Here is a 23222-nt window from a genome sequence, read left to right as displayed (position 1 = left end):
AGAAACATAGCAGTTTCTGGCTTCATCACCCTCACAAAGGTCAAACAGGCAGGATACAAAACAAGGAGAGTAACAAGAGCAACACACATTTGTTTGTGCCATAACAGTAGCTCAGCCTGGGTCTAGACCTTTGAAATAAGTATGCCCTTGCATGTGCCATGACAGGAACTCACCTTTGCTCTCCTCAAAAAAGGCAATCTATGCTTGTTCATGCCATCCAACCTGCCATTCACTTGATGACAACTGCATATCATAGTGTTCCCAGTTAATATCCTCACACATTTTAAGGTAAATCATATAGCCTGGCTTACATGCTGCCTGTCTGTAAGTACTGGTCAGATAACTGATGAATAACCAAGAAACACAGAAAGGTAGGACACAGCTGTATATTTTCAAGGAATAATCATAGCAGGTTGCATTATCACTAACTGCACTACATCCAAATATATTAAATATAACACATTTACAAAAAACAGGTCATGCCTTGATATCAGTGTACATTCAGTTGCACTTGGTTGTATGAGGAACTACTTCATTTATTTACTGCAAAGCTGTCTGTGTGGCAAAGATGGATAAGTCCCCCCTCCGGTTTTCTGACAGTGCACTGGAGTGAGAGTTGGGATCCAGACCTATGTAGTCATATATCATGTGTATTAACTAACATTTTATGCTATGTATGTCATAGACTGATTTTCTTCATTTCAACTATTTCTCCATTTTGTATAACTTTTTTTTGGGGTGGGCACTGTTTGCATGATGCACCACATAGCACAAACAGCTTTGGCTATGCACATCTCATTTGCATGTAGAGTGGCAATGCACAAACCAGACATATGGTCCACCCAGGTAGCAAACAGGACCCAGATAGCCACAAACATACACCAGATGCATTCAATTAATACTACTGGCCATCACACAAACACATTTCCTGGCAGTGCACACTCTTGTGCAACATGTTTGTGCAATGGTAAGCAATGCTCAACACTTTCAAATGCTGCAAAAACAGAAATTGTGCATTCCCAGTAAGTGAGATACCTGCAATTGATGGGAAAATATCATTCTGGATTAGTGTTGATCTATGGTAGCCATTGCAGGTGTTCCTGGAGAAGTTTTGAGATCCCATGATCAAAGGTGGGGTGTCCAGGAGTCCAAAGTGTTTGTTAGACTCCTAGTGAATGAAGACAAGCCCAGGCTTTTGCAGAGGGACTATCATAGCTTACATTACAAGGCAGAGGAATGGAATAGTCTGGCCCAGGCTCTGACCAGTTCTAGTTGTGTCTGCCACACTGGTAAGCAATGTAGGAATTACTACAGAGACCTCAGGATGAGGAAGCAGGATACCCTCAACTGTTGTATTGAGGAATATAGGACTAAGACTCACCCCACATATGTGTAAGTTTCACTTACAGAGACTATTTGTAAGAGTTAAAAGCTAGATATAGTCAAGATTGGTATGCTTAATGGTATTCTGTTCTGTTTTTTTTCTACAACAGTCACAGACCAAGAGCTGAATGTATGAACCCATGCTGGTAGACTGGCGCAGATGCAAGAAACTAGTGGTATGTATGCATCCGAACAGTACTGTTATTTTAGCATTAAAAGTAAAGAAACCTTTATTGGTTTATTATACAGCTGTATTGAATTGAGCATTAATTTCTCAACTGTAATAGGAAAGTATGCATGCATTAGTCTGGAGGCCAAAACAACAGCTCACTATTACAATGTAGTCATAGGCTGTGCCTTCAAACACCACATTTCTCAAATATACAGTACTGTTAATTTTTCATTGATATTGCAATGTAACATCAGAGCTGTAAAGTAGTGGCACCAATGGCCTGTTGTAAATGGTAGTCATTATAATTGGAACATACATATGTGCAATATTTGCACACATCAAGGATTGCTTGCTGCAATCTAATAGTATATTGTCCTCTGTTAGGAGCCAGATAGTCTTAACAGTAAACACGGTATTTGTTAAGGGTTGGTAGTCTTAAAAGCAAAGGTAACAGAATAAAGTCAAATAATTGTATCAATGGTTTGTATGTCACATATGAAGTTGTTAATGTTCTCCCTTTTTTCTCTCATCCCAACCCTTATCTTCTCTTTTTTTTTTTCACACAGCACAGCAGGTTAGGCCTGTCTCACGGGATCCTCCTGCCCCCACTCCACCAGCTATAACACAGCTGCCCAGCACTTATGCTGTGTGACCTGGTAGCACCCGCTCTGCTGCTCCTGCACTACCTGAACCCTCAGGTAGTTCTGCCCCACAGGATAGGCCAGTGGTTCTCTCCAGGAGCAGTTGTAGAGGTGGTAAGTTTACCACCCACGATGAACTGCCAGAGTTGGTGCATAGGAATGCGCACCACACACTCTGTGCATGCCTATGCTGGACTGAGACACTGCTCACCATCATTGTATTGAATAACACCAGGAGATGCAGACATTAGACAAAGCAGCCAGTGGCACAGTGAGGTGAAGGTGATGACAGTTCAGTGGGTGATGACTTGATTCTCACTGTCACCAAGCTTGACATCCATGGATTTGCGATGTCGCCACCCTCACCACAACCATGGCATTCACCCACCTCTTGCCTTCATCATCTCTGTCTCTTGTCTTCTTTATCTTGTCTGTCTGCAATTGCTTCCTCACCTGCCCAGCTTACCTCACTCAGTCATTCCTAAATCCCTTCCCCAACATTCCTCTCTCTCTCTCAAAAAAAAGGGCAGCTGTCCCAAAAAAAAAAAAAAAAATCATCCCATACATAGCCCTTAATTTTGCACACATATTTATGACACACTTAATTCAGTCCAATTCCTTTCACATTGTTCAATACTAAATTGAATTTCTGAAAATCAAAAGTAAATGTATACAACTGGTGACAAAGATAAAATCTTATTTTTCCTACCTTTATAGATATAGTTTAAAGCGTACATCTGAAAGCTGTGTAAGACATACCAAAAAAGTAAAATTATTCACAAACATCTGTGCAACTGAAATATTTCAGATCACATCAGCTTTAAATTTGAAAATGGAAATATCTAAAAAGCAAATACTACTGTGCAACACTTTAAAAAGGAAGTCAACCTTGTGGTCCCCTACCATAAACAAACTCTATAACAGAAGAAAGAAACTGTTGCAAAAAAGAGTAACATCCCATGACTGGAGGAATTCCCTGGTCAGCCTCAATAAGAAGCTGAGATCCTCCAAAGCTAGTTATGAAAACAAAATTGCCACTGATTCTAAAGACAACCACAAAACATTCTTTAGCTATGTCAAGCATCTCAATGGCAACGCTCAGATCTGCTCCGAGTTACAGCACAATGGCACTAAATATACAGAACCAACTGATATTGCCAACATCCTGGCAGATAGGTTCAGTGCTAACTTTACCCTCCTCTCACCCCCTAAAAGGCCCATCACTATAGCGGAAAAATGCAACGTTTCTGTAATCATGGCTGCACAGGTAAAAACCACACTCTCAAAAGCCAAGAACACCTCATCCATGAGACATGACAGCATCCCAGGCTGCATTCTACATGAACTACAGGATGAACTGGCACCCCACCTAAGCACCATGTTCAGTCATAGCCTCACCTCAGGATTTGTGCCCACTGAATGGTGCACAGCAATGGTTATCCCACTCCACAAAGGGGGAGCCACCACAGACCCAGGAACTACTGTCCCATTAGCTTAACGAGCCTGGTCTGCAAGGCCATGGAATGTATCATCACATAACTTATAAACAAAGACATTGGTAATCTCTAAACTCTGGACCCCACCCAGTTCAGGTTTGTAAAAGGCAGATCATGTCTCCTAAACCTGATAGACTTCTTTGAAGCAGTCACCAAAGCCATAGACAAGGGTAAGGTGGTTCACACAGCCTATCTAGATCTCGCCAAGGATTTTGACACCATCCCCCACTCTGGAATTATAGATAAACGCACTAATCTAGGTATAAATCCCTATGCACAAGATGGGTTGCCAACTGGCTCACTGACAGAACCCACACTGTGAAAGTAGCAGACTCCAAATCCCACTTCAGACCAGTGGCAAGTGGAGTACCACAGGGTTCAGTCCTGGGTCCTCTCCTGTTTGGTATCTACTTTTCTGAAGTACAGGCTAACACAGAAGGTCTTTGGCTAATGGAGTTTGCAAATGACTGCAAACTAGGAGCCATAATCATAACTCATAACAATGTGGACATCCCACAAAAGGGCCTCACTGAGACAGATGCCTGGTGTCAAAGCCATGGCCTCAAGCTCAATGCCAAAAAGTGCATTGTCATCCGCTTTGGTAAAAACTCTGTACCCATGAGCTACCACATAGGTGGTAGTGTACTTAACACTGAAAGTGTGATAAGATACCTTGGGACCTAGGTGGACAGTAGTCTCTCCTTTGATAATCACATTGCCACAGTAGTCAGGAAATCCTTCTATGTGGCATACCTCATCACAAAAGGTTTCTCATCCAGGAAAAAAAGAGATAATTGTTTCCCTCTTTTCGTCACTCATTAGACCCATTATAGAGTACAATGCCCCTTTTGGTATGTACCTCACAAGACATCTACAACAAATGCAAAGTCCGCAGAAATACCTCACAAAGAGGATGACCGGCCTCAAACAGATGCCCTATGCAGACCGTCTCTAAAAACTCCAGCTTTACTCCGTCACATATCACCTACTCAGAGGCGATCTCTGCCTGACATGCAAAGCTATATGAAACCCAGAGCTGTTGGACATGCTCCACTTAAAGAAATCCCAATCCCTCTGAGCTACATGCTCTAGGAACCTACACCTTGTCACCACAATAAACAGAACATGCTGGAGGGATAGATTCCTGTCTCAGAGACTTCCTATACTCTGGAACAAACTACCTATCTATATCAAACAAAGCTCCTCATTAGCACTCTTCAAGAAAAATCTTGATGATTGGATCAGAAATAGGAAATTCACCCCAGCAATCACCTCTGTGGCTCTGCTTGACAGGAGAACAAGAAAATAATTTTCTTGGGTGGCGAAAGCCAGGGTACCTTTTTGGCTAGGCTTATATAGGCCCTATGGCCAATAGCCTAGTGCCTACCTATGAACCTATGAACTAGATTTCCTGCATATATTCTGTAGGGCTGAATAACAATGCAGTGGTATACCTTAAGGAAAATGACAAAATCTTTAATGACATAGTAGAAATTCTGTTAAATAAATTCTGTCCAGAGAGGCACTTTGGTATCTATTCAGTAAGACAGAGATAGGACTTGCCAAATGTTAATCCAATTAAACCAAAACAGAAAAAAATATCAACATCTTATTAGTAGCATAATGTGAGGAGTGAAACTGTGTCTCTGTGTCTCCTTAATATAAACATGTTTAATAAATATATCCCCCAGTTTCATTAATCTGCCATGCAGGACTAAACTAGTCCTGCAAGTAAGTGGCAGTGTAAGAGGAGGATGGCAGCGCACCATGCATAATAAAGATGGCGAGCCACCGGAGCTCCAAATTTTACACTGAGTGTGGACGAGTGCAGGGGGCGTGTCTGAGAGCAGAGCTCTCAGAATAAACACGCCCCTGCAAAGTAGAACAGAAGAAAGTGTAAATAAATGAGCAAAACCACTCATAGGTGTCCACATATCTCCACCAACAGTCCCCATGTGTTCAGCAGCAACATTACATTGAAATAAAACAAAGAAACCCTTGTATTTATTTTTTTAAACCCTGAGTACAGCTAACCATAGGTGCGCAGGTTTGCCCATTGTTGAGCTACAGTTAAAGCAGCTGAAAAGGCTGAAGAGGATAACAAGGAATACATATGCAAATGAAGCAGCACATCAATAGTGTAGTGGTTAGAGCATCTGCCTAACAAACAGACATTCCTGGCTCGAGTCCCACTGCAGCACATATCATTTTCCTTGTGAAAACTGTATATGAACAGATATTTCCATCTTTATGCGGTATAACTTACATATTAACATTTAAATGTGAACTGGAGTACTGCATGAAATGCACATGTGAAGTGTCAGTGTCATAATGAATAAGGCACTATTAAGCAGGTTTAAGCACAAATAAGCAGTAGTAAGCGTGTTAAAGTGTGGTTGAGCTGTGGTAAGCATTGCCTACACAGATCATGCAAAGTAAAAGCTGAGTAAGAAAACTGTATCCGGTGATTAGCAGTACTTACCGTCACGGAAACCCACGCATACCCGCTTACAACTGCTTTAAATTGCCTTAATCACTCTGGATCCAACGGGCCATGTTCTGCCCAGCAACAAAATAAACTGCCTCTGCAAGTCTCAAACTCAGGACCCGGTACGCTATAGTCACAGTAGTTAATAACCAAGCCATCATAGCAATAGATATGCATGAGGCATCAGCAAACTAACTCTCATCACAGGAAAATCAAGCCAAACATGTGAACTGCATCTATGTACAGTGTGATGTTGGATAACCTGCAACAGAACATAAATATGTGAACTGGAGTACTGCAGTAAGCATAGATTGGAGGTGTTATTGTATACAGTGTATATACACATGAATCATGGATACCAGACACATATATAACCTGTAATGAAGAATAAATCAATGCAAATGGCAAACATAGTGCTAATTAACCATTAAGCAATGATAACCGCAGCACACCTTGAGTTAGTAAGTGTAAGCAATGTGTAGGTGAGCCAATTCAATCTGCCTAGTGGTATACCTCTTTAAGCAGTGCCAACCTCATGTAAGCAGGTCTGCTCAAACTTAGCCTTTTCAAAACTGGCCAATAATGGTGAAGTGAGGGAAATGTCCGTATTTAAACCCCAGAGCTGAGAATACTACCCATAACTGGTTGCAGCACACTACTGCAGGCAGAATGGCTGGTGTGGGTGAAGGCACTCGATTTAGAGCACAGCACTGGGGCATCCAGGAGTGAAAAATCATGGTATGACCCTTGGCAAAACACCATGATCAGAGACTATTGCAGGGCCAGTACAAGGGCTTGCAGTATAAAACAGAGGCCTGGGACAGTCTCGCCCACGATGCCACTAGTGCCACAGGTATCCCCGAACTGGTGAGCAGGTCACATACCACCATGATGACCTGAAGCAGCGGATGGGGGATGTACTGGAACAGTGGATCCAGGAGTCTCGGCAGATGCCCAATGCCCGAAGACTGAGTAAGTACTCATTCTACTAAGTAGTAAATAATTGCCTAACTTGTGTATACTATGGATAGGTATGTCTCAATATCACTGCATTCCTCTGACAGCTGCAGATGAGCAGGCTGCGAATCAGCAAGCCCATGATGCTTAGCTGCAAAGGCTGCATACAGAGGCAGGTTAGTAATCAGTCTGCATGTACTGTCATAACAAATAAATATAAGCGCCTTAGAGAGTTTTGTACCAGTAGAAATAAATGTGCAATAGTCTGTGAATAAAGGTATAACCCCTGGAGTGCTTCTGTTTACTCTTCTCTCATATGTTGGTGATCTGTTCCATACTATAAATAGTAATGTTGTATCTTAAGCAGTATCACCCACACCGTGGTATGCAGATAAAATGGGCATGAAGTCCTACATAACAATGTTGGAAGTGCCAAGACGTCAGTTATATTGTACAAGTTAGGGAGACTTAGATAGAAAACACTTGAAAGCTTTACATCAATACCCTGATAGCACAGTGTACTGTGATATTAGCTATAATAGTTTGTCACACACAGCAGGGGTCTGAATCCTGGGAGTGCTACTAAGTTGTATGCATACTCATACCCCACAACTGTACAGATTGTGATACAATGTCCAGATAGAAAGCCATATGCATACTTACAACCAACAACAGTACAGAATTTGCTAGAATGTTCAAAATGTAAATTGTATGCATATTCATACCCCAGAACTGTTCTAATCTGTCCAGCATGTCCAGATAAATGGCCATATCACCAGTTTGGTACCCTGTTCCCCTGAATATCCAGTGTGCTGTTCCAAGACATCTAGGCAGCTGTCAATGACATATAACTGATATTCAAACATGTACATAGTCAGAGAATGTATATGGAAACAAACCTGTCATTCTAGCACCTCACTCAAAGTGTATGTCAGCAAAACTCAACATATGTTTCATTAATACCTGCAGCCTATCCACGCCTGTATGTAAGACGTAGGTCATATATATAACAACTTACAAACATACCAGTGTATAATATAAGGCCATTGTGTAGTGTAATAATACATGTAAGGGAAAGACCACTGCAGTGACTAAGAATGTTGTGTAAACTACAAGGATATGTTAGTTGTTAATTGAAGCCTCTCTCTCACCCCTACCATATGTGCATAATAACGCAATGACACTCCTAAACTGGTATGTGTACACTCCACACTTTGTTAGGACATATGTCTTAATAGTGTATAAATATTCACATTTGTTTCTATGCATGTGCCATGTGAAAATACACCCATATTGGTGACCTGTTGCCGTCAATGAAACCTGCATGCACCTGTAATGGCCACTTTTGTTCCATCTATGCATGTATTCTGCTTGCTCTGCAACTGTGTTAAATCTGGTGTTTTGGGTTAATGGGAATACTTATGCATGCTGTTATAATCCTAAATGCTGTTGACTGTTACTAACCCATATCTGTCATAAACCTGTAACAACACAGCTCATATGGGAAGGCCAGTCCCAGTGGACCCACCAGTCCCACCTCAGCTGGCCATGGCACCGGACACTAGCACATCTGGGACCCAGCCTGGGACCTCCTCCTCTGTGGACTCAGGGCTACCTTCGGGTGGAACCGCTGCAGTAGATGAGGCTTGCCCCCCCCCCATTGGAGCTGGCGCAGAGGGGAACCTGTCACCCATCAACATGTCCAGGCCGTGGTGCATAAGGAGCTTGATCTGGAGTATCAAAAGTGGCTACTCCAGCCTGAGGGTCGAGTGGTGTGATTAGAGGGTGAGCCTGCCCCTCCTACACAGCCCCCAGCACAGCCACCTTCAGGGCCATGAAGGTGCAGTGGTGACTACCCATGGGAGGGGGACCTCAGTCCCACTGTTTCCAGTTTGGGGCTCATGGGCTTGCAACTTCCAAACACCCCTCCCCATCCAAGGTGTTTATCCACACATATCTCATATACCAGCCCTGTATGCATCTTGTGTGTCTTGTCTGTTAACCTACCCAACCTTCCTCCCCAACTATAACAACTACCTCTCCCCAACATCCCACTCTTACATGACAAAAAGAAAAAGGGCAATCTGGTCCCAAAAAAAAATCATGCCCCACACATAGCTGTCCATTTTGCACACGTGTCCACTGGGCACATGTAATCTGGTGTAATTGGCATCACAATGAATATATGGCATGCTCACCGATCTCCCAGGGGTTTGAGGGTCCAAATCTACCTGCAAATATAGTGTATATATACAGTTGTTGCTGTAGAACCCTTCCTGCACATGCCTAGTTAATTTCCCTACTGTCTTTCCCTCTTTGTGCCCCATTTTTCACCACTGTCCTATCAACCCCTTTTTCTTTTCTTTTAAAGGAATTAGCATGGGGGTAAGTGGCAGTAGGCACCATTAAGCAGTGGTAAGCAGGTTTGCGTGGGTTTGCATGGGGGAAGCTTTGCCTACACAGGTTGAGAAATTTGAAGCTAACTGACTGTAAGGAAACATAAGCGGCAGTTGGCAGTGCTTACCATTACACAAAATCACACAAACCCACTTACAACTGCAAACCTGCTTACAACCCCTTAAAAGTGCCTTAATCACTGTGTAGCCAATGCCCCTTGTTCTGCCCAGCAACAAAATAAGCTGCCTCTCCAAGGCTCAAACCCAGGACCTTGCACTCCATACACAAAGTGATTTATCACTAAACCATGGCAGATAAATATAACCTGATGTTTTCACAAATATATCATGCAGCAAAATCAGTTAACAGTACAGGAAATGTATTATTATCATACCACATATCCTGTTAATGCAAGAAGTCTGGACAAAATATGCCACACTGTGAGTATAAATAGGGATATAAGTACAAATAGGGATATATGTCAACTCATGCTTTGATACACTTAAAATGTTGCTAGTTACATAGTTATATGTATTAATACACATATTTAGAAGGAGATGAAGTCTGAAACACAAAAGTGTTGCCGCTAGTTACTGACTTCAATGCTGCAATCATCCATGACAATTGCCAAGTGAATGAGGAACAGGCCAAAATATGAGCCGAACATGCATGGACATATGGGCAGATATATATCTGTAAATGTAGACAGATAGACAGCTATATGTAGATATATATTAATGTATGACTCACAAATAATCATGTAACATCAATTTTATATAGATACAATACATATGTTCATATGTATGTATATATATATATATATATATATATATATATATATATATATATACAGAGAGAGAGAGAGATATACACATACATATGTATATATCTATAGATACATATATGTAGATATAGCCATATGAGATATATATAGGTACATACACATACACACATACAAAATGTATCAATAGCCATACATATGTAGAAGTAGTGTGGAAGTACTGGGTGCAAAGTATATCCCTCAGCCGCAATCCCTTCAACTGGCACCTGTGAAATATGTAGTATGGCAACCATTCCCACCAATGAGAATACTGACATTAAACATTTACCCACCCACAATTCAATGGACATGACACAACACACAGGTATGCATACACAGATAGCCTTTACTCCTGTAGTATACAATAATGTATGCCAGTACTGACACCACAAAAGGTTTGAAATATGTAATCAGTCATGAATGCAAGGCCCACACAAACCAGTAGATGCAAGCAATGTCTATATATACCATACTATGATGTCCAGGCCAAGGCCTTCAATTAGTACAACAGTACAAACAGGTTTTGCCTTCAGGATACGTAACAATCAACAATTACAGATGTAGTTCAGCAGCCTCCAATTACACCCTGTAGTCAAGCCCTAGGGGAAAATTAGCACTTGTGTTAATGTCATAGCATCTTGTACAGAACATTGCATAACCTAACATCTCACTATCACACTGAATGACCTTCACCTTAACAGTTATATCCCTGACAAGGTGCCATAGCCTAGGTTACTGGCATAGAACCCCCCACCCCCATAAAAGGCTGTACAAGTGCAAGGAACACTGTGTACCACACACTTACCTCTGGAATGCACAAGAGCACATATGTGTTCTCCAGCTGTTGCCCCCATATATATGGACCTAGCCCAACAGTTGGTGGGGGAGACCATGACATGACTGGGATGATAGCAGTAATGCTAGTGGTAAATAATGATAGGCCATTACCTAACAACTCATCCTGTATCACAGCAGGACAAAGACTGGCATATATGTGGAGGACTGAGGCAGGAACATTTGGCCATATTTGCATTATTGCTGTTACACACCCTGGAAATTGCTGGTGTTACAGGATTCGTTGCAGCATACCCTTATGCAGGGATACAACATTGAAATACAAATGGATGTAGCCATGTACTGATAGCACTCAACAGACAGGCTGCCATAGATATATCTGGGACAATACCTGGATGGTGCACAGACAAAACCTAACAGACAACCCCCTGGTATCATATGGATAGGCCCCAGTTGAGAGCTATGCAGACAGACAACATTCCATGAAAAAGTACCGTGTACACAGAAACCCTGTAAGAGCAGCAAGATACATTGCACACAACAACACTACTCACACTGTCTGTAGGTCTGGAATCATACCCAAATGTTGATTTGCCCTATGTCTGCAGGTTCTGCTGTAAGAGGTATTGCTACCTGCTCTAACACTGATGTCCACACGCAGGAAGGATGTCATCCATACTGTAAAGGTGAAGGGACAACGCCCACAGAAGGCAGCACTTTACAGTACAGGGCTGCCATAACAATGATGATCTGAAGTACTACACAGCAGGCTGCATGCAATTAAAAACTGGTGGACACTGACTGGTGCAGAGGCCACCACCTGATCATGTGCAATACCAACAAAAGCATGCAGCAATCTTTTCATACCAGTTCATTCACTCTGCTGGAGAGACTGAGAGAGAGAGAGAAAATAAATAAATAAAACCTTCAAGAAAGTTCACAAAGCTCGGGGTTGTGTTACAGCAGAAACAACATAACAGGTATGTGAAACAGATATGCATTTACTGGCATGCAGTATATGAAATAGAATAATAGGATGTATACTGTGAAAGGATGTATATGTGCCGTAAGTACTTATTACTGTAATGATGTTGTGCTGAACAACAGCACTGGACAGTAAGTCAGTCCCTGTGGGCAGTGGGACATACCTGGCAAATGTGCAGACTAGCAGTGAATGGCAAAGATGTGACCCATGATATTTGTGTTCTGTAAATTACTGTGGCCAACGGCTAGTGGGGGCACTAATACTGCCATAATAGACACATGGGTGAGAGACCACACCACCTGCAGGAAAGTCATGTTAAAGTGTAGCATAACATGGCCAACTGCCATAGTAGTATAGTATACTTATCTACTGTTTGTCACCATATATACCCCCTAATGTTAGTCTGTGTTCACACGTAAAACCTGTCTGTGTTGCAGCAGGGCCGAACAGTTCAGCTGTGAAGTAAAGAGGGTACATGACTATGGTCCAGATGGTTGTATGCACCTCACATTCAGATACATATATGTGTGATACATATTCACAGCTGTGTATGTGTGCAGAATTTCTGATATTTATACATTCATACAGGTATATAAACAACACAAAATTATATCTACACATATATGCACATATGTATATATACATATATATATATATATATATATGTATACAGACAGACAGATATATATATATATATATATATATATATATATATATATATATATATATATATATATGTGTGTGTGTATGTGTGTGTGTGTGTGTGTGTGTGTGTGTGTGTGTATGTCTATATATATATATATATATATATATATATACATGTCAATACATTTCCCCTGCCATGACATGTGTGAGAGAACATCACACATCAATACACAACATACCTACACACCAGTATATGGCTGCAAGATGGAGTGCAGAGTGAGGTGTGTAACCAATGTTGGAAACACATTGCAGGTGTATGATGTGGTAGGATATATATGTTGGTGAAGGGTATAGGGCATATATTGGTATGTAGGTCTGGTTGGGTAACAAACAAGACAGCATACACTTCTGGTATATGACACATGTGGTGGTTAAACACTGTAAATGGGTAGTTACATTTGGAATGTGGAGGCCATTGAGCCCCCACATGGGAAAAAAGATAACATGGTGCCCACCCATGGACAGTCACAACAGCATCTACATGGACCTAAAGGTGCCTGGGCTGTGTGCTGGGCAGGAGGGACATGCATGTCGCACCTTGTGTATGTGTACTGCATGCCTCCAGGTGATGTAGCACATACCCCATGTCTCTGTGGAGCTCTCTATGCACAATACCCATGACCTAACTGGGTGACAGACACATGTCTGTGTGTGCTCCATGGGGGGCACCATCCCCTGAGGTGGGTCCACATGAAGGTAGTGATGGAACAGTAGATAATGTGGTTCCATGATGGGCCACGGATGTGATGTGTACTGGTAACATGTGCACATTAGGTTGCAGTGGTGTTCCTGCTGGCAAATAATCCCTACACATACTGGTGTGTAACTATCATCGAATATATGTGGCCTGTAATAGTCCACACAATCACAGAACATGTCCAACAGCATTCATAGATATCCCCAATACCACATAATGGCAGATGTGTAGCAATCACACAGCAGGCCTACCACATGCATATGTGGGAACATAGTGGCAGTGACAATAGCATGCAGGTGAAATACCCTGTAACAGCCCTGCAACTCTAGTGTCCCCACAGGGGGCATGTCTATAACCACATAGCAGAAAGTGTTGTACAATTCTATATATGGCCCAATGGTACACATACCGGACACATGCCACTAGCATAGTGTGAACATTATGTTGGAGTTGATATGGTGGCGGGAGACTGATATGTGTATTGTATTATGGTAAACTTGACATATGAGTTGCTCAGACATATTTCCATCATTATGTCTTTCAGGGAGTGTGGCACAACCGAGGAACCCCAACTACAGTGCCGCTGAGGAGAAGATTATCATCACCGGCATCATCCACAACTATCAGCTGTTGTTCTCATGGAAAAGCCAGGACCAGATGGAGAGAACAGCCATGTGGACTGATGTGGTCCACAGGGTGAATGAGGTGTGGATGTACAGCCGTACTTATGAGCAGGTCTGCCACCATTGTAGTGACCTGCTCTGGCAAGTACATTGTTGTGCCACTGCCATGTGGGGTGACCACCTTGCAACGAGGGGGGCCATAACATCCATCCCCCCCTCACCAGAGTGGAGGAGCTGCTCATCAGCCTGGTAGCACCTGCCCGCCTGCAACAGCTCCAGACTTATACAGTCATGGAGGTGGGTGCTACTCACTTACCACACATTGACCATGCAGGTATGGTTCCAGGGCATATCAGTAGACTACTGTACTGTATGCATCTGTACAGGTAGACCATGCATATGTGAGATGGAGAGTATTTTGCTGTGTAGTACCGATAAGCAGTAATGCATAAACTGTAGTACTGTGGACTTCAGCTTTTGTTGTACTGTAATATTGTAGCCACCCTGTAGCAATGCCACAGCTGTGGCCACTGACATCAACTCTACCCATCTCAATGTAAGTACCTCTGGGATACCATCAAGGCCGCGACCGGATGCCAGTGAGTATGGTTTAAGGTTATGCTTGGTAATTCACTGTGCATGTCATAGTTAAGGTGTAGGCCATGTACACATCTAACACACCTTCCCATAACGCATGCAATACATGTGCACAGTGACACAGCACACACCTCGATAATGGGATTACCAGCATCAAACACATGCAATACACAGTCCATCTCAGACAACTGTGGCTACACTCCAGTGCACATTGCCCAGGCACAGCTGACATCTGCCCAACATGCACAGCTATGTCATACACAGTGCAGTTGAACATGCTACATATAATAACATCCCACTCCCTCTGCTAACACATGCTCCAGGGTCCTAAACCTAATCAACACATTACACAGAACATATTGGAGGGATAGGGCCCTGTCCTGGGGAATCCTCACACTCTGGAACAGACTACCCATACATGGAAGGCAATGCTGCTCATTGGTCCTCCTTACAGAAACACTTGGCAATTGTATGGGGAATGGGGAATACACCCTGGGTTGCATGTCTGTACCACAGCCTGTCAGGGGCACAGGGAAATAACATTACTGGTTGGTGCATGGCTGGGAACCCATGTGGTAAGACTTATGTAGGCCCCAGGACCAATAGACCATTACTCACCTATGAACCTATGTGTACCACAGTCAACATCAGCCAGGGCCAATCATTGTAAATAATTGTCTTTACACTCACCATGGGGACAGTACATTGCATCTGTGGTCAGTCTAATGGTAGTCTACCACTCATACATGCACCACTGATGATGACATATGTGAATACACATCAAGCATTCACTAAACACGTGTCCACATGCAATCCAGGAACACACAGAGGCTGTGAGCAGCAACGGAAACACAACTGACACCCAGAGACACATCCTGCAGTGGTGTGTACACCCGTGACGTATGGTGCACAGTACATGCAAGGGTGCTGAACAGATGCACAGAAATGCTGTGGACATGGGTGCAGTGAGGTCCAGGGGGAGGGCCATCACCTACAAACAGAAGCCATGCATCACAGCAATGTATAATGTTGGTAACGGGGACTGACTACAGTTGCACTGCATGCTGTTGAGCCCATGTCCTGCATGCTAACATGTGTGTAATTACAGGCATGTGTGTGATACTGTACTGCACCATCACCTGCTATTGTGTGTGTTATGGGGTTGTGGGAGCTGTCTGTAGGGGCTGTCTGATGGAGTGTATGGGTTGCCATGTATGTCGACTGCATGTGTGTATGCCTGTGTGTGGCCATGTCGGCACACATGTGTGTGTGTGTGTGTGTGTGTGTGTGTGTGTGTGTGTGTGTGTGTGTGTGTGTGTGTGTGTGTGAGTGTGTGTGTGCATGTATATACTGTTTAGCGGTGTTGTACAGGTCTTACAGTCTGTTCCCTGTTTTTCCCTCACAGGTGGCAAGGTGGGGCTGGGTCCCCCCCAGGGAATCTGATGTCACTGATACAGACAGTGACCATGAAGATAGGTGTGTTGAGGCACAGGAAGGGTCATTAGGGGCTGCCGCTGGGCCACCAATTGACAACCCACACGTATCCACACCATCCATGCACACAGTCACACTGCCTCTACACACCTCATCACCATTGGCCCTAGCTGAGGGACAGCCTATGGTTGGCATTGGCCAGGACAGTGTGGTATCTCTGACACATGTGTCAGGACACAGCAGCCATAGCCAGATGTCTGGTGGGGTATCACATAGGCAGATGTGTAGCGGTGCTCGTCGAAGTATTGCTGGTCATCATGGCCCTGGCAGACGTGCCACATCTATTTCAACCACACGCATATTCCAAACTGTCATGGAGGCACAGGCATGAATGGAACGGTACTCCAGGAACAGTCTAAGGGTGCAGAGGGCTCATCACACCTCTGTAACTGACAGCATCAGTGATCTAGCAGGTGCCATCCGTAATTACACGGAGGTCATGGATAGATGGTGGAGTGAGACAATGGAACTCATCCACAATGTCATGTCCATTCATCAGGACAAGGTGGGATGGTTGCGACATCCACGTGGATGTCTGCCAGTAGAACCAGCAGCTGGAGGTTGCCATGGACATCCAACCAGTCACAGCCTGCTCCTGTAGTTGCAGTACCAGCCCCAGCACTGTGGGGGGCTCTCCACAGACTGTCATAGCAGACCATGTGCACGTGGCCCTGGGCAGTCCCAGGAGGTACCTGGATCCAATGGACGTCTGTCTAACTCGGGGGACAGTACTCGGTCTGGCTCTGTACCTGATACTGCCTGTAGCACCCCTGCCAGGCACAGGTACAGTGTCCATGGCCAGAGACGGTGAACTGCAAACCCTGCCAGGTACAGTCTGCAGCTGTCCCACAATTCCCTGTATAGGGCAGAAACATGGAGGAACTGTGTGCATGCAGACACACACACATAAACAATGAACCTAGGGCAACCACATACCTGCCTACATGACATCACCAGTTACCCATAACAATACTCAGCCCCCTCATACACACACACATGTTGTCAATTATATGGCTCAGCCTAGGACTCTGGCAATCCAATAACACACCCTGTGCATATGGTGATACCTGTGCCACTCCCTGACATCCATAACATTGATGCAGGGACAGGCTAACATGGTTCTGATGCACAGGGTGACTGTACAACTGTGTAGCAATGGAATGATGTGTAGCATGTTGTCAGAAGTAAAGTGAAATGCTAATATCTTGGAAGGTGTAGCTGTGCAGCCATGATGCATCATAGCTGTAATTAACAATGTTGTATTGTTGTCACCTGTATCTGTTCTGATTGTGTTGTGTTTGTCCATGTGCCACATGGGTGATGGGTGTAGTGGTGTCAGAAGGCCTTCTACAGTGGACACCAGTAAGTGTAGTGGGTGGTACACATGCCATGGATGGGTACAACACACAGTGGCTTTGGTTTGGATGCAGTACAGGTACAGGACTGTACACAAAGTGGTATGTCCCCATGCAGGTAACACATCTGTTGCACATGTAATCCCACCAAGGCAGGATAGGCACAAGCACACAGTGCTATATATTCAGTCTGAAATGTGGATAACATTGAACATGCTAACAGCAGGGTGTATGTCTCTCTCCCCACTCTACTGCAATCCTCACCTAAGTAACATGTGTGTGCCAATGCTAGTGGCATAGCCCTACCCTTAGGAGGGTGTGAGGCGCTCAACTACTGTAAATGGTGTAAACAACAACTAACAACCTGAATACATACACTGTACAGTATTACAGACAGCTATGTGGGGGGATAGATGCAACAGTAACTGCAATAATGGCAGTCGTGTCCACAACAGCTACACCCAGTGAGTTATAGCAACCCCAGTAGTGCTGCACACCTCAACAGTGTGGAGGAGGGCATTGACACATCTATGACCTGTGAAGGACTGTATGTCCATGGGATGGCACCTGTGGTATGTTGGCATATGCCAAGCAGTCCTGGTGGTAACATATTCTGTGAATGGAGGTAGATCCCGTAACAACTACACACATTCCTACAAGCGGAATGGTGTACAAAAGCCTGCTATGATCTACATAGGCATTGTACACCTCCTAACCCTCATCTACACCTGTCATGATTAGATTAAGGAGGTATACCAGGTTCAGGTTGTATTCTCTGCCTTTGACAAGTCTAACATTGGCAGAGTCCCGTGTGTTGAGATAACCACTGACATTGGCTATGGGTTCATTGTTGATATGTTCCATGTCCCTGCAGACCAAGTTCATCAGGCTACTGGGTGGTAGTTCCCAGCTGACATGGTGGGTTTGTGGATGTCCCTGCCAACATTGGTGAATCCATTATCAGGTGTAGAGCAACTGGATTGTATGAGGTATCCCAGCTACTTACTGCACCTGCCCAGGGGGTCCCCCAAGCATGACACGTCACTTGACTGTACTGCATGATATGCTAGTAATGCCAGCCTTTCATCTGACAGGTGGGATGGAGAACTGTTAACATTTACTGCCCTTGTCATGTAGGGTCCTGCTTATGGGATCTGCTAAGATTGGTATTGTATTTCAGGCCAGACGTATTTGGCCAGGGGGGGGAATACCTATCTGTGCCAGATGAATGTTGTTTGGGTCTCTCAAACCCATCAATGGTGCATGTGGACATATATGTTGTGGTTACATTCCCAGTTCCATCTACAGATGTATGTCCACATATACCTATATTGATATATATGTGTTCACTAAAGATGCAATTTTTAGAGTTGGATATATGTGTTCACCTTTGACAGGGGGACAATCATTCCTTCGAATGGCGGTTTCTGCAAACTGAAAGGACTAACCCGTCATTTCTTACTGCACCACAGTTAAGAGAACTGCAGTTCTAAAGGCACCTTTGCTGACTCTCGAACTTCAAGTTGGAATACATATCGTAATGGCTGGGGCATGACTCCATGCACCCTCCCCTCTGGGGGGTTGGGCCCCCACAACCACCTTACTCTGATATATGAACTCCTAGTGTGCACTACAGTGGGGATCGGCAGTTATTCCCCATTCCCGCTTTAGTGGCATCCGCAACCAAATTGCCTAATCTTCAATGAGTGAATGCATAGTGACATTCGCTCATTGCACATTTGCTGCATGTATTGTAAGATTGTGCAGTGTTCAGAACATACTTGTGGCCTTCCAGCTTCCGGACACATGGAGTTCTCCCTTTGAAAGGTGAGCCATATATATGCTGACATATATCCATTCCTAGTGATGTATATATGTGGACATGTGGATATATACATATATATCTATGGCTGTATGCATATATATGTATATATGTATTTACTGTTTTATATATATGTATATATATATATATTTATATATATATATATATATATATATATATGTCTATACCTATATCTACATATATAGATATGTTATATCCATTTAAGAATGAATATATATACATACACAAATACATCTACATGATGGAATACATTCCCTGTAGTGTTGTATACCTGGGCTGGATGATATGTATGTGAAAACATCATGATTAAGCATATCTGCCATGGTTTACTGGTAAATCACTTTGTGTATGATGCACAGGGTCCTGGTTATGAGCCTTGCAGTAGCTGTTTATTTTGTTTCTGGGCAGAACACACAAACCTGCTTGCAACTGCTTAATGGTGCCTTAATCACTCTCTATCCAATGGCCATGTTCTGGCCAGCAACAAATTAAACAGCTCTTGCAAGGCTCAAACCAAAGACCCTGCACACTCTAGACTAACCGATGTACCACTAAGCTATGACAGGTACAAAGATATTCAATGTTTCAGAAACATATCAGCCAGTCCTGTCATGCAACAGTACTGAGAATGTATACCAACATCTAGATGTCTGCCTGTGTATAGTGCAACCTTTACAGATACAACATATCCATATATGTATAGATACACATATATCCAAATATATATGTTGTTTTACTAACTCTATATACATATATATCACTATCTATGCACATATACCTATATATCTGTTAGCAGATAGATATATCTATATAGGTATATATGGCCATACATCTGTAGATAGCAATTGCAGATTAGCAAATACACCTGTGTTGACATGCACCATTAATGGGGTTGAGAGGCCCCACACACTATTACATCTTGTATGAATAGGCATCCCCCAACAACCAAACACATGCACCCTGCAATACACTACCTAGTACGTAATATGCGGAAGCCGTCATCGTCCCCAGGATACAGATACACAGACACATGTATGTAGATACAGATATACATATATATAAGTATATGTGTGTATATATATATATATATATATATATATATATATATATATATGTGTGACTACACGTACACATGCAGATATATGTACAGTAAGATACATATGTAGGAGGTGCACACAATATGGATCAACCACTATGCCTACAGTTAACACCTGAACAACTGGACACTGTATGGGCTACACATACTAATGTCAATCATTGCCTGCAAGATATACCCATAGAAAGGACATAGGAGAGACACCACACACAGGTTTGCAGAAATGGGACTCCTTTAATTGTCTACCATAACAGTCCTATATGCCATATCATATAGCTATTCAAATACTGACAACCATATAAACGGAGTACTGCAACTATGAAACAGTTACACTTATAAAGTAGATTGGAAAGATTCGCAACTGTTGCAGTCCAATCCAAGCCCTTCAAAAAGTACACTCGTGCTGACAGACTAGGCCACAGGGTACCACACAATCAATAGTATGTACTGCACGTGTGTAGTTCAGCAGGCTCTATCTGCACTCTGTATAAAATCCGTAGGAGGTAATGACATTTTGTGATCAAATGGCTTGTAACCGGAACATAACAAGGCATAACACACAGAACAGTCTGTATGGCAGGAGGCAGTAGGATTGCAGTACCCCAAGTCATGTAAGTAATGTCAATATAGGTGGAGTATACAATACTGTACATCCACATACCTTGTGGCAGCTCAACCCTGATACCCCCACATATGTAACAGCCTAGGGCATTTATGGTGCTCCCCATCTGGACTCAATAATACATGACCATATACGACTGTCACACACACTGGCCTTTGCAGTACATAAGAGCACACATGTGTTGTGTAGGTGATGCCCACACATATATGGCCCCAGCCCCACTGTATGTGTGGGAATCAACAGCAGTGGAGTAATGGCAGCATTGGCAATGTGATATAGTCACAGCCCACTACAGAACAACCCCCAACTGCATGACATATGTTTACAGCTTGGTATACAGATGGGGGACAGAGGCTGAAACACAGGCATATATGTGGAACACTGTTGCCATACACTAAGCAAGGTGCTGGTGTTACAGGATAGTCTGCAACATACCCTTAGTCAGGGAATTGAGCTTAGATATAGACATGGATGTAGCCATGTACTGATAGCACGCAACACACACACTGCCAGTGTCATATCTGACACAGGACCTGTGTGGTGGACGGACAACACATGATAGGCATACCTATGCCCAGCAAGAGGTTAGGCCCACAGTAGTGAGCTATGCATGCAGACTACATTCCAAGGTACACTAGTATGTACACACACACACACACACACACACACACACACACATACACACACACACACACACACACACACACACTCACCCTGTAACACCAGTACTATGCAAAGCATTACGCAACTCTACCCACAGTCTGTCTGTAGTTCCTGAACCTCCTACAAATATGTATCCACTCTGAGTGTGCAGGTTCTCCTGTAAGAGGTATTGCTACCTGCTGCCTGTATCACTGATGCCCACACACAGGACAGATGTCCATTACACAGGTAATGTAAAGGGACCACGGCCACATGCTGTAGGGAGTTATAGTGGGTGGTTGCCATGACAGTGGTAATTCAATGTAGTACACATGTGTAATTATATATATATGGTTATCTGGATAAGTATATGTACATATATTTCCACCATATGTCCTGGACATGGAGTGTAGCCATATGCCAGCCGCTACAGTCCCACAGTAGTAGTGCAAGGGGATGACAGTGATGTATAGCAGGTATATTACTAGACTGTTGCTAATGTCATTGGGAATGTCTTCACAGACATGGTGTGTGTGGATACTGACATCTGCTTATAACATGTGTGCCATTGGCTACTGACAGACATCCTAAGGAAATCATTGTAAGGTACCGCTGCTAGCATGTTTTGCCCCTGTGGAGTGCAGCAGAGATATTGGCCCCTATATGTGGAACTTTGGACACACCCTGTACAGTCCAGAGGTATACACATGATCCCTTAGTTCACCACGTGTACCAGGCCTGACAATATAGATGTAGAGTCATGTAGATGGGTATAACACGTAACAACTGGTATACATTTGGCACCATAGGTGATGGATTCACACACTCCTGTCTGGCTGACACATAATGACCACTGGTACAGGGGTGCCATGAACACATAACACCCACTAGATATTGACATGCATCTGTACAGCATCCCACTGCTCTGTCTGACATACTTAACATTTAAGGGAGGCTCAGCAGCAGTACATCTGGCAAGTATCTGCAGATAACATCCCACTGGTTAAGTTTACAAAGTTGCTAGACATGTAACAATGCACTATGCAGGCCACAGGCAGACTGGCTCAACACTGGCCTACATCTCTTATGGGGTAATGCACATGTACCTGCATATATTGCAGGCTCGACAGCCATGCCACAGCACAGGGTAATATACACCTGTGTGACAGTGCATAACCACAACCAATGTGAACACATCCACAGCTACATATGGTAAGCTAGAATAATATTACAGTATATGGGCTATCTGTTCTATACCATCCTCATATGTGACACTCAAAGAATGACCCTACATATACTGGGCTGCTACACAGTTTGTCATGATGGCTGTCTGTGGTATGGGACATGTGTGTGTATGGCCCTGCAAACATGTATGGCAAAATGGTACTGTACAGTGGGGCAGCATATAATATCT

Source organism: Protopterus annectens, chromosome 4.part0 (genome assembly GCF_019279795.1).
Source record: "Protopterus annectens isolate FY-2018-M chromosome 4.part0, PAN1.0, whole genome shotgun sequence".
In the NCBI taxonomy this organism is placed as follows: Eukaryota; Metazoa; Chordata; order Ceratodontiformes; family Protopteridae; genus Protopterus; species Protopterus annectens.
The sequence above is the reverse complement of the archived record's forward strand: the minus strand, read 5'-3'. Positions refer to the sequence as shown.